The 12,335-nt window shown below is 44.4% G+C and overlaps 1 long non-coding RNA gene across 5 annotated transcripts; it reads right to left on the reverse strand.

Moving 5' to 3' along the window:
- Positions 1 to 4,327: 4,327 nt before the first annotated feature.
- LOC125536251 lies at positions 4,328 to 8,596 on the reverse strand. Of its 5 annotated transcripts, none has more exons than XR_007294957.1 (7): positions 8,423 to 8,596; positions 7,490 to 8,309; positions 6,946 to 7,118; positions 5,963 to 6,857; positions 4,980 to 5,337; positions 4,784 to 4,893; positions 4,328 to 4,639 (listed from the first exon to the last, which is right to left on the reverse strand). It is a non-coding gene; the product is annotated as an uncharacterized LOC125536251 (long non-coding RNA). The 5 variants fall into 5 exon arrangements; XR_007294955.1 differs by lacking the exon at positions 5,963 to 6,857 and having other exon boundaries at positions 4,980 to 5,102; positions 5,226 to 5,337; positions 8,423 to 8,595; XR_007294956.1 differs by having other exon boundaries at positions 4,980 to 6,857.
- Between the last annotated feature and the right edge of the window lie 3,739 nt (positions 8,597 to 12,335).

The following is a 12,335-nucleotide window of genomic DNA, read 5'->3' on the forward strand; positions in this document are numbered from 1 at the left end:
AGGGTATATTCGCCTGAGTTCATCACCTTGGGGAGCCCCAGTACTCTTAGTGGAGAAGAAGGACGGAACCTTGAGAATGTGTGTGGATTACCGCTCTTTGAACGAGGTGACCATCAAGAACAAGTATCCCCTACAGATGATCAATGACTTGTTTGACCAGCTAGAAGGAGCTAGTGTTTTCTCCAAGATCAATCTTCGATCGGGTTATCACCAACTGAAGATCCGTGAGAAGGATATACCCAAGACAGCTTTTTCCACAAGGTATGGGCTTTATGAGTATACAGTCATGTCCTTTGGTTTGACTAATGCTCCTGCCTATTTTATGAACATGATGAACAAAGTATTCATGGAGTTCTTGGATAAGTTTGTTGTGGTATTCATTGATGACATATTGGTTTACTCCAAGAATGAGGAGGAACACGCTGAATATCTGCGCTTAGTTTTGGAGAAGCTTAGAGAACATCAACTTTATGCCAAGTTCAGCAAGTGTGAGTTTTGGCTCAAGGAAGTCGGATTTCTAGGACATGTAGTGTCAGGTGAAGGGATTGCAGTGGACCCTACCAAGGTAGAGTCAGTCACAGAATGGAATGCACCCACCATAGTTGGTGAGATTCGTAGTTTCCTTGGACTTGCAGGATATTACCGGAGATTTATCTAAAATTTCTCCAAGATTGCAAGGCCCATGACAGCGTTGTTGAAAAAGGGCACCAAGTTCATTTGGACCAAGGAGTGTGAAGCCAGCTTTCAAGAGTTGAAGAAGCGTTTGGTTACAGCCCCAGTGTTAATCCCGCCTGACGTACACAAGGACTTTCAGGTGTATTGTGATGCTTCATGTCAGGGACTTGGAGTTGTTCTTATGCAAGAGGGAAAGGTTGTAGCTTATGCCTCACGACAGCTTCAACCTCATGAGTTGAACTATGCCACGCATGATTTGGAGTTGGCAGCTGTAGTGCATGCACTCAAGACATGGAGACACTATCTTATTGGGAATCATTGTGATGTTTACACGGATCACAAGAGTTTGAAGTATATCTTCACGCAGAAGGAGTTGAATCTTAGGCAAAGGAGATGGTTGGAACTTATAAAGGATTATGACAGGAGTCTGCATTATCATCCAGGAAAAGACAATGTTGTGGCAGATGCTTTGAGCCGTAAGAGTTATGTTAATACCCTTACAGCAGGAGGTTTACCTCAGGAGTTATGTGATGAGCTTAGAGACCTACAGTCGGAAATATTTCCCAGAGGTTATGTTGACGCACTCGAGGTACAGTCCACCTTGTTGGGAAAAATCAGGGAAGCCCAGAAGTTGGACCAAGGTATTGCGGAGATCAAGTAAATGATGAGCAAAGGGAAAGCAGAAGGTTTCGTGAGGATGAACATGGAACCATATGGTTTGAGCAACGGATTTGTGTACCCAATGACCCGGAGATTAGGAAGTTGATTCTCCAGGAGGCTCATGACTCACCATATTCAATACACCCAGGCAACACCAAGATGTATTTGGACTTTAAGGAAAGTTTTTGGTGGGCCGGTATGAAGAGAGAAATTGCCGAGTATGTGGCAATATGTGATGTATGTCAGACAGTAAAGGCACAACATCAGAAACCAGCATGATTACTTCAGCCGTTGCCGATACCTGATTGGAAATGGGATAAAATTGGTATGGACTTTATCACGGGGTTACCCAGGACCCGTTCAGGTTATGATTCAATTTGGGTGATAGTTGATCGTTTGACCAAGGTTGCTCACTTCATTCCAGTGAAGACCACGTATACAAGTGCTAAGCTGGCAAAGATATATATGACCAGGATCATATGTCTGCATGGAGTTCCAAGGAGCATCGTATCAGATAGAGGGACGCAGTTTACCTCAAAGTTTTGGAAGCAGTTACATGAAACTTTGGGTACCAGACTATAGTTTAGTACAGCCTTCCATCCACGGACTAATGGGCAGATAGAGAGAGTCAATCAGATTCTAGAGGACATGTTGAGAGCTTGTGCGCTAGACTATGGGTCTAGTTGGGATGATAACTTACCCTACGCAGAGTTCTCGTACAACAACAGCTACCAAGCCAGTTTGCAGATGGCCCCTTTCGAGGCATTGTATGGAAGGAAATGCAGGACACCTTTGATGTGGAATGGAGTTGGAGATCGCAAATTGTTTGGACCTGATTTGATCAGGGATTCTGAGGAGAAGGTCAAGTTGATTCGTGACAGACTTAAGATAGCTCAGTCAAGGCAGAAAAGTTATGCCGATGCTAAACGCAAGGAAGTGATCTATGAAGTGGGAGATAGAGCATATCTTCGATGCTAAACGATTTGTGGGAGCATACAAAGTTCTGGAATGTAGAGGAGAGGTTGCATACCAGTTGGAATTACCAGAGGCTTTGTGAGGAGTTCATGATGTGTTTCTTGTTTCCCAGCTGAAGAAGTGTCATGCAGAGATGGCGGACATTCCTTTGAGAGATACAGTGCCACTGGAGGCAATTCAGTTGGAGAATGATCTGACTTATGAGGAGAAGCCTATTAAGATTCTTGAGATTGCAGAGAGGATCAGTGGCACCAATATCATGAAGTTCTGCAAGGTTCAGTGGAGTCACCACACCAAGGAGGAAGCCACTTGGGAACGAGAGGAAGATCTTAGAAAGGACCATCCGGACCTTTTTGCTGGCCAACCCGAATCTCGAGGACGAGATTCATCTTAAGGGGGGGTAGGTTTGTAACATCCCAATTTTTATTAAATTTGGATGTTGATAAAATCATTCAATGCATACCATATTTCTTTGCATTTTGGAATTTTAAAATATTCAAACAATATTTTTCCACTCGAGAAAAACACATGAGAGGGGATAAGATGACTTCCTCAAAATATAAAAGAGTGGGAAATTTATTTGGAATATTATTTGAAGTTTCAGAGTTTATTTTGGTATTTATTTTATTTGCAAAAATTGCATTAGTTGCATTAGGAAAATATTTCCAAAATGTTCTGTGCTTAGGTAAATGTTCATTAGGTTCTAAATATTATATAGTTATTTTAGAAATTACTAGTACAAATGCCCGTGCGTTGCACCGGGCGATCTTTTTTTGTAAAACCTGCTCCTACTCCGAGTGCCACTATGCGCCACTTCTTATATCCAAGACAAATGTTGAAACTAAGGTTACCCTGATTCACTATAAGGTGAAAAATAATAACATCACAACCCATCACCACACACATAATCTGCTTCATCCACTTGAACACGGTAACCAATCTGTCTCATAGTTATCCTTCTTCCCGCCGTTGTTGACATAAGCCGCTCACCTAGTCGCAACGTGTCTGAACGTGGTCAATCTGAAGGCGATGAACTCACCCACCACACTGTCATTGAACCACACCGGCACAAGAGAACATTTATTATAACTTTAAAACCTAATCTTGCCGAGCTGGACCGTGAGGGCTGCCTTCCACGAATTGCTTCCTAATGTTCATGATTGTTACATACTGAATTTTTTTTCACAACCAATATTTGTTAATTTGGTAAAATTTGTATAATATCAACCTTCAAATTTGGAGTATAGTAAATGAAAAAAAGATGAAACATAATTGTTTGCAACAGACATCTAAATTGTTAACAGATCACCTAATGATATACACATTTCCACGTATAAATCTTCAATACATATTACTACAAAAAAGATCATTTGCCCATTCCGAACGAACTGAGATTTATCAGGAAACCACTCAGCAGCGTAGTAAAATTTGTTCACATTGACAACGTATTCTCCGATTTTCTCTTGAGAATTAAGAAAGATACTAATACAAAACTTAGTTTTTACATCCACATTATACATCTATGCACGCAGATGAAGCCAATGGTAGTGATACAAATAAAAGGCGGCTAATCAATCGGCATGACTACCGCTCGCCAAAGTACAGCTCGCATGCGAGGCAACCTCACCTTTGTGGGATATGGCATCAAGTTCATGATCGATTCCTATGAACTTCACGACAAACCCAAAAAATGCATAGATGTTTCTTTCATGAAATAAACAATAGATGCGATCATGAGAAGATGCACTACTAAACTGAACCGATAAATAAAGACGATTTAAGCTCGTGCATTGCAATGGGATAAAATGATGGGATGCAGAACCAGCTCTATCATAGGGTTGAGTGTTCAGGGTGCAGAAGCAGCTCCGCCTAGGGTTGAATGCTCTTAGGGGAGGGCGGTAGCAGCAGAGCATTTGAGCTAGTTGAGACCAGTGCCCGTGCGTTTTTACATTTTCCTGATAGTATATTTTATTTTCAATAGTAACTTATTGGTATTTCTAGTGCAAGCAATAAATAAGCAGTTGAAACCACACCAAATACATACATTAATCCACTACTCAATACATACTGGATCACAGTGCTAAAGTCTGTTTCTAATTACAGAGTTTACATTTTTTAGATGATACAAAGCACAACACGTGCTCTCAGGCGAGAGCATAGAGCATTAGTATTGGTGTGCATATGACACAATTACACGGCAAGGCAACGGACTTAAGCATTAGTAGTGGTGTGGATACTACACAATCACAAAATGAAGTACTGCAAGCCAGCGCACGTGTATGTTTACTGATAGAATGCCAAACATATGCATCTCCGTCGGGCATTTGTGCTAGTAAAGAGAGAGAAAAGGGAAACTGAATTAGCTTACTCTTAACATTTAAACACTGAAAATAGGAGGGAAAATAGAGGCTTGTGTAAAAAAGAGGGAAAACTGAGACACCAGTAACCACCTCATTGATTACGTTAATTATACCTGAGAAACCATTTATCCATCACATCTCTAGAATGTGCAGAGGACCCTCGTGCAGGAGGAAGGGAATCAAGCTCATCGAAGAAAATTACTCATGGGCGTGCTGATCTAGCCTGAAATGGACAGTGAAAACTGAAAACCCGAGTATATGTGCATATTTCATGGCAATTACAAACATGGCTTGTGCAGATGGATATACCTTCTAAAAGATGTCCCTGATATTCCTCTCTGACTCTCCAACATACATGTTTGTTAGTTCTAGACCTTTTATGCTAAGAAAGTTTAATAAACACTCAGTTGCTACTGCTTTCACAAGTAATGTCTAAAAATTCAAAAGAAAACATCCTAGTTAGCATGTATTATCTTTGTTGTCAGATACAACTAACTTTCGAAAAATGAGGATGAAAACTCAATTCAGACAAAGTATAAAACTCAGTACACCTACCTTCCCAGTGCCTGGAGGTCCATATAGCAGGACACCTGATCGCTGAAGCAATTTAGAGCAGTACACCTGATACAGACATAAGGTTGCACTTGTAGAACTTATTTCTTTGGACCTGGGAATCAAAAAGTCAGTAATAGATGATAAAATAGATTTATTTAGGTAGTTGTGAAATATATTTTTCAGCTCCAGTAGTAACAATGGAGATGTCATATTTCAAATAAATAATGGACATGATATTCTACAGTAACAATGAAGATGTCATATTTCAAATAAATAATCGCATGATATTCTACAGTAACAATGGAGATATCATATTTCAAACAAATAATGGATACGATATTCTACAACTGCCAAATATCAGGACAGAACCCAAGAGAATTCATGATTAATTATCCTCACCAAAATATCATTCTAGACTGAATACCTATGCTACATGCCTCGTTTGACTATATAATTTTGTCGACAATAGAATACATCAGAGTAACAAATTAAAAATTGATAGGAAATTTCCCTATGATCTTCCACTTTTATTTGTCCATGAACATATATTCACCAATAATAACATGCAATATTTTCAATCACTGAACCTAGCTACCCAAATATGTAACTTTCAGACCAGACCAGAGAATTGTTCAAATTCTTGTTGAAATCGAGCTAGCTTTAGTAAAATTCCTACGCCCCAAAGAATCACGCATGGAAAAACCAACACAAGTAAAGAAGGTAATTGTGTAGCTTACATTGAGCTTCCAACTTTGATCACTGGTAGCTACAGAGTAAGTACAGAACAAGCTAACGCATTGTCCAGTTAGCATGCAACTGACTCCAACGCACAAGTAGAATTCATTGCCCCAGCGCCTGCCGCCGAAGGCGCTGCCCCTGCGAGCCGTTGCATCCCATCCCGCTGACCATCGTACCCATCCTTCATTGCGCATGGCAGCCGCAACAACTTTTGTCTCCTCCTGGTCCGAGCATGCCCACAACCCGTACAAGCAGTTATTCCCCATCCTCCTTGCATATTTCCCGTCGAAATCAATGACTGCCGGAGAGGAGTGAGGCAAGACGGGGAGGCCTAGAACAGAAGAAGGCGAGGGGTGCACGCGCAGGTTTCTCACTGATGCATGGCATCAGCAAAATGTCCAGCATGCGTCCTGCGTCACCACATCACACTGTAGTATGCCCTTTATTCCTTTGGTTAAGTTTGACAGTGTTGTTTCCATCTTTTGTACACCAGTGTGTGAACCATACTATCGATACTATGACATATATCAAGTGCCTTATCAGAAGAAAAAGCAAACTACTGTAGCTTACACCCTCGATCAAGGCAAGAACATCTGTTTGGGGTTTAATTAGGATATGATGGTTTGGATACTATGTATTTTCTTTTACTTTGGATGGGTTCTCTTGTTGTAGATCAGTTGTGTCACCGTGATGATGCACTTGATTCCCAACTGCCTTGCATGCTGTTGTGCAATGCACATGCCCGATACGATGGGCAACCAAAAGATCTAGACAGAACAGAGTTCTGCTATTTGTCATAAAGGGCTATTCCATGGGCTCAAGGTTCACTGGTCACTAACTATTCCATTGTTCATCTTCTGATTTCTAGCAATTCTATCAGCTTCATCGCATAGCCTAGTACAGTAGAACAAAAGATGCAGGTAATATGTTGAAAATCATGCTTATATTTCATGCCTCTTGCAAGGTTAGCTTTAGTACATACCTCAAATGGAAAACCTGCAGAAGAAGTTCCGGCGAAGTGTGGAGCACGTGCGGACGGCGGAAGGGGTTCCGGCAATGCGTCAGAGGCGAGATTGGATGCTTCTGGGGCTGGTTAGGCAAATTAAAATGTGAAGGAAAGCTTCTTCATGACTATAATACCGGGAACAAAGGTGACTGCATGCATCAGAAGGTCTCGTCAGCAACTGAGAAGAGCACGATGGCAGATCTCAGCTTTCTCAAGGCATCATGGGGCTGGATCGCAAAATCTTTACCACCAAAATTAAATGCACAACAAAAAAAAGTTCAATGCATTAACAGCTGTAAAAAAATCACAACAACCTATTCAACATTTCAGTTGCTAAATTGTCCCATCCATAAACAGACCTACCTATGCACTTACAGCAGAGTTTTTGAAATTTTAGGTCTGCTATAAATAAATACCATCACTAAGGTTAAATAATACATATTAGGAGCTACATGCATTTGAAGGGACACCACTCGTGTCCTCTAGAATTTTCACCGTGTCCCAAGGAAACATTGCTCACCTCATGAGGAAACATTGGTTCTGCAAGAAGGAAAGAGCACAAAGAGCTGACACTGAGCTTAAATTGGTTGAGCAAGAGTGTTTGCACTGTAGCCTTGTTTTCAATCTCTGCGCATACTACCATTCCCCTTCCAAAACTAACCATCCTATCAACAGTACTACCAATGTTGCAATCCTTTTTATCCGAGCCAACTGCAGTTGAACCTTGGGCAGAGTCATGTGTGTGGCCGCCCTAATTGAGCACCAAAGCTGAGTCCAGCATTTGTTGGGTGCTACAGCCGCCTCCTTCTCAGCACCGTAGCGGTTGTGCCTCAGGTACCATCCCTTGTTGCGTCAGCCCATGATGATGTGCCTCTCGCTCTGTCCGTCACATGGCCATTGCCGAACACAGCAGCTCCATTGGGAGGTTCAACACACTGCGAGGATTCTAACAACCGCATGATCCAACCTTCTTGGCTCCATGCCCTTCACTCATCAAATTCAATAGACATATGCGATGTGAAGACGATGGTGTCCTCTAGTCCAGCTGCTCTTGAGTCCGACTGAGCCATCCTTCTCGAGGCCTTCGACTGGCGTATGTGGATTGTCCGTCATCCCCACTGTCCCTGACATCTACCTCCCAGACCCCATTGGTGCCGTTGGGGTGGCGGCACTTGCCCGCGATTGGGGCTTCTTCCACATCGTCTTGGGGATGTGGAGCTCCAGCGGTGACTGTTGAGCCTGCCAGGTCGACAACGGCGATCACCTCCAGCGGCACCAGATCAGCGCATCTCGGGATGGTGGCGCCTTGAGGAGAGAGGAGTGGCATGGCACCACGTCGCCTGCAGCCACTGCTCAGGAGGGGCGGATCGAGCGAATTGAGACGGACGAAAAAAATGAGTGGAGGAGAAGGGGGCAAGAGCAGAGGAGGGAAGGGGAGGAGAAGAGGGGTCACCGGAGCGTCGGTGCGCCACTGACGGGGAGGCCGGAGAGGTGGCGGATCGAACCCTAGCTCGTAGCACCGGATCGAGCGTCGCCGGGATCGGTCACCTCCTGGCGGCTGGGATCGGGAGGTGAGGAGAGCCCGTGCTTCTGTGTGCTTGAGAACTGCGGGTTGAATATTGGATACAACAGGGGGGTTTTGGAAAATAGCCTAAACGAAACGTTTTTCTCACTTAATAAAGGGCTGCGGGTTCAATAAATAAAAAACAAAAAAACTTTTTCACAAAAAACCCGCGACGGTGAACCCGGAGACTCAATCCGTGCTTTATTATTAGGGAGAGATTTTGGTGCTTTTATTAATTCATTTGAATTATTTAAGGCCAATTTAGTGTTTGTTTTTTTAAAACAAGCAACGCCGCACGCAGCCTGGACCGAAACTGGGTTCGGCCTAGGAGCACCCCGACCGGCCTAGCTGGCCATTTTGGCCCAAGGCCAACATCCCAGCGCCCGCGCGCCCAGAGCCTTCCGCTCGGTCGACCGTGCCGCGCCCGCCCTCGCTCGCCTCCTCTCGTTGCCGCTGCCAGGCGGGCCCAACCCATCAGGCCGTCCCCAACCTCCCGCACCACACGGGATAGACATTGCCGCCGCGCTCCCGCAACCGCCGCTCAGCCCCCTCATGGATGAGGTTTATCCGCAGCCCCGTAGCACTCCTAGCCGCGCCTATATAAAGGCCCGAACCCCCTCTTCCATCCTCGTCGTCCCGCTTCTTCCCACGCCGCCCATAGCCGCCGTTGTCGCCGTTCGCATCTCGCCGGAGCCGCGCCACTCCTTTTTCCTTTTTGTCGCCAGTAAGCCACCATGGCCTCCACCTTCTTCGTCAAACATTTTCCCGCGACAACGCGCATCTTGCTGACACCTTTTCCTCGCCTAGGTCCCGCCGGAGACGATGCCCGACCTCGCCGGAGCCCACGGAGCGCCGCCGCCTTTGCCTCGCCGACCTCGACGCCCCTGAGGAGCCCAGACGCCACCATCCGGACGCCCAAGCCGCGGCGCACCTCCCCGTCTTCTTCCCCGACGCCAAGGACCGCCGTAGTCGCTGCCCCGCCATCACCCGACGTCGCGCCACCGTCCTCTGCTCGTCGCCGGCCACCACCACCCGCTGTAATCCGCCGCCCCACTCCCTCCCGTTAGATCGACCACCGACGGCCCATATTAGATTAGGTTGGTTTTTTTAGTTGAACCAGTACGCGGTTAACCGTGGTTTTATTTTTAAAAACTACTGGTCGGTTTTCGTTAGTTGACTATGCGGTTTTATTTAAACCTAGCGTCGGTTTTTATTTAGTTAGCCGCCGCCGCTGTTTTTCTTATTTAGCGGTCGTTCACCGTATAGCCTCCGCAACGGACACTGCTCGGCCAGCCACGAGCCGCCACGTGGCCAGGGACTTGTCTGTGATAATTACTTTCTCTGTTTAGTCCCTGTAATTAGCAGATTAGTCCCTGAACTTAGATTAGCCATAACTTTTTAACCGTAGATCCAAACTCGATGAAACCAACGGCAAATTCTTCGTCATGTTTAGCTCTATCGAGTGGTATCCTGTTTGAAAACTGTTGGTAGATTCAAATTTGAATTTATTCAGATTCAAATTCGAACTTCAAATGGCCGTATCTCCAAAACTGAAGCTCCGATTAAGTTGATTCCTTTTTCATTCTGTCACCGTAGCCAAACCCTATCACCTGGACCTTTGTCACAATAATTTTCACACACTAGAATCTGACCTTTAATATTTTTACTAGTATGCATAGTATGCACTATAGTTCACATCACTTTTTGAACCATAGGCCTATGAAGTTTTGCACTTAGAATATTTCTGTAGTAGCTTAGTGTGATGTATGTTCATTTGGTTTTTTCCAAGACTTCTTGCTTCGCATGTTCTTCTTGGTTTTATGAAATGTTTGTTTATCTTCATTTGCGATAGATTGCCCGGAGTGCGAAGCGGAATATTATCAGTCTTTAGAATTCAACCAGCAGTACCAAGGCAAGTTGTATCTTGATCATGTTTCATTACCTATGTTTTTATTATGCACTTTGTTCTTTGCGGTAGGACTGCATGGTAGAAAATTGATGCCACATGACTATGCTTTTCAGCCAGTAGTTCATTGAGGTAGGTCTGATCCATACATTGTCGCCATCGTTTTAAATTACGTTGCTTTGCTAAGTAGACGTGGATTGGGGAGTGATCATTGTAAAGTTTGAGTGACAATGTAGTAAATAGGACCTAAGATAATTAATGAACTACTTGGGCGGAAACTTGTTGGAATGGTGGCGAAGTATAGTGGGGCACGCATGGGAAATCCATGGTGGTGCACCGCTAGTGGACCGTCCGCTCAGGCTCAAAGAGATCAATCGTATTCCCATGTCTAGAAGCTTACGTGTGCAGCCACAAGCTAGTATGGGCTCTGGCTTAGTTCAGTAGTTAGTGTGACCCCTTCCGGGATGGGCTAGCAGATGTAGAATGATGTAGGTGTACCGGCCTATCTATGGGTTAAGGGGGAACATTTTCGAAAGGCTATGTCTCGATCTTCCGATCATGGAGGTGGTCGAGTCTTGTGGGGAAAAGTGTGCAACCTCTGCAGAGTGTCAACCTAATCGATTAGCTGTGTCCCCTATTACGGACAACTTGAGCATCTAGTAGTGGAAATGCCGGGAGATCTCCTCACCTTTAATTAAACAGTTGTGTTTTAAATGAAACTTGGGAACGGATGGAGTTGGGTTTGCCAACTCATCCTATGCAAATGTGTAGTAGTAGAATAACATCTTTTATGATAGGGAAAACTAGCTTTATGCAAAAAACTAAACTTAGAGCTTTCCACCAGCCAAATTCCATGTACAAAGTAGGTTCATTACACTTACGATGTGACTTGCCAGTACATTCAATGTACTGATCTATATGGCTGCAACTTATCACGTTGCAGATATATCCGACGAGGATTAAGGTGCGATAGGTCGATGTACTACACTCAACCTTGCTCGTGGAGTTGGACTCATTTACTACTTTGCTTCCGCAGTATTTGCTTGTTGGCTCTATGCCCTATTTTGTAATAAATGTATTGCTCCTGGACTATCGATGTAATAAAGAGATGTGTGTTATTTCTGTTATTTCATCGAGTACTATGTGTGCTAGCAAGTCGATCCAGGGACTAGCACGGTAAGCACAGAGACTTTGACTCTTACCGAGTCGGGTCGCTACATATATGCTTTATGAACAAGGGAATGAACTGTATACCATGTCTTTGATCCCAAGGCACTCACGAGCGGGCCTTCGACACTCTCATGAGCACCACACAATTTGCTACACTCTAATTGGTTGAAGCCCCACCTAATTTTGGATTGACACATTGGTCCAATCATTCTCAAATTTGTTGGGTTCAAACTTCCCATGTTCACGGAGGTAATCATGAAACCTCTTCCAAATTGTTGTTCCTTTTTGCTTGGCACCGGGTTTGGGATCTTGTCCAATCTTCATCCAAGCATCGCACATCAACTTGTCCAGATCCTCCGTGTATGCTCCCGTCCTCATGCTTTTCCTCCTCTTTTGTGACTGGCCTTTCTCTACAAGCTATCCTCGAACAACAATGGCTCTCCGCTGATGTTGACACCCTCTCCACCTTCGGTGTCTTGGCCATCATTGTATTGTCATTGTCTTTGTCGTGGTTGTCTTGGCAATGGTTGTCTTAGCCGTTGGCGTCTTGGCCGTCTTGAGTCTTGTTGTCATCATACCCTTGGCTACCCTCATTTATCATCTCCTCCAAGACATCCTTGTAGTACCTCGGATTGGACGACATCAACACGAGAATTTCATCAAACAAGTTGCGGGTATCCAGTAAGGAGACCACCCGTGGGTGCTTCCTTTCAATCCTGGTGGATG

The sequence above is a fragment of the Triticum urartu genome, chromosome 2 (assembly GCF_003073215.2).
Source record: "Triticum urartu cultivar G1812 chromosome 2, Tu2.1, whole genome shotgun sequence".
NCBI classification, from domain to species: Eukaryota; Viridiplantae; Streptophyta; class Magnoliopsida; order Poales; family Poaceae; genus Triticum; species Triticum urartu.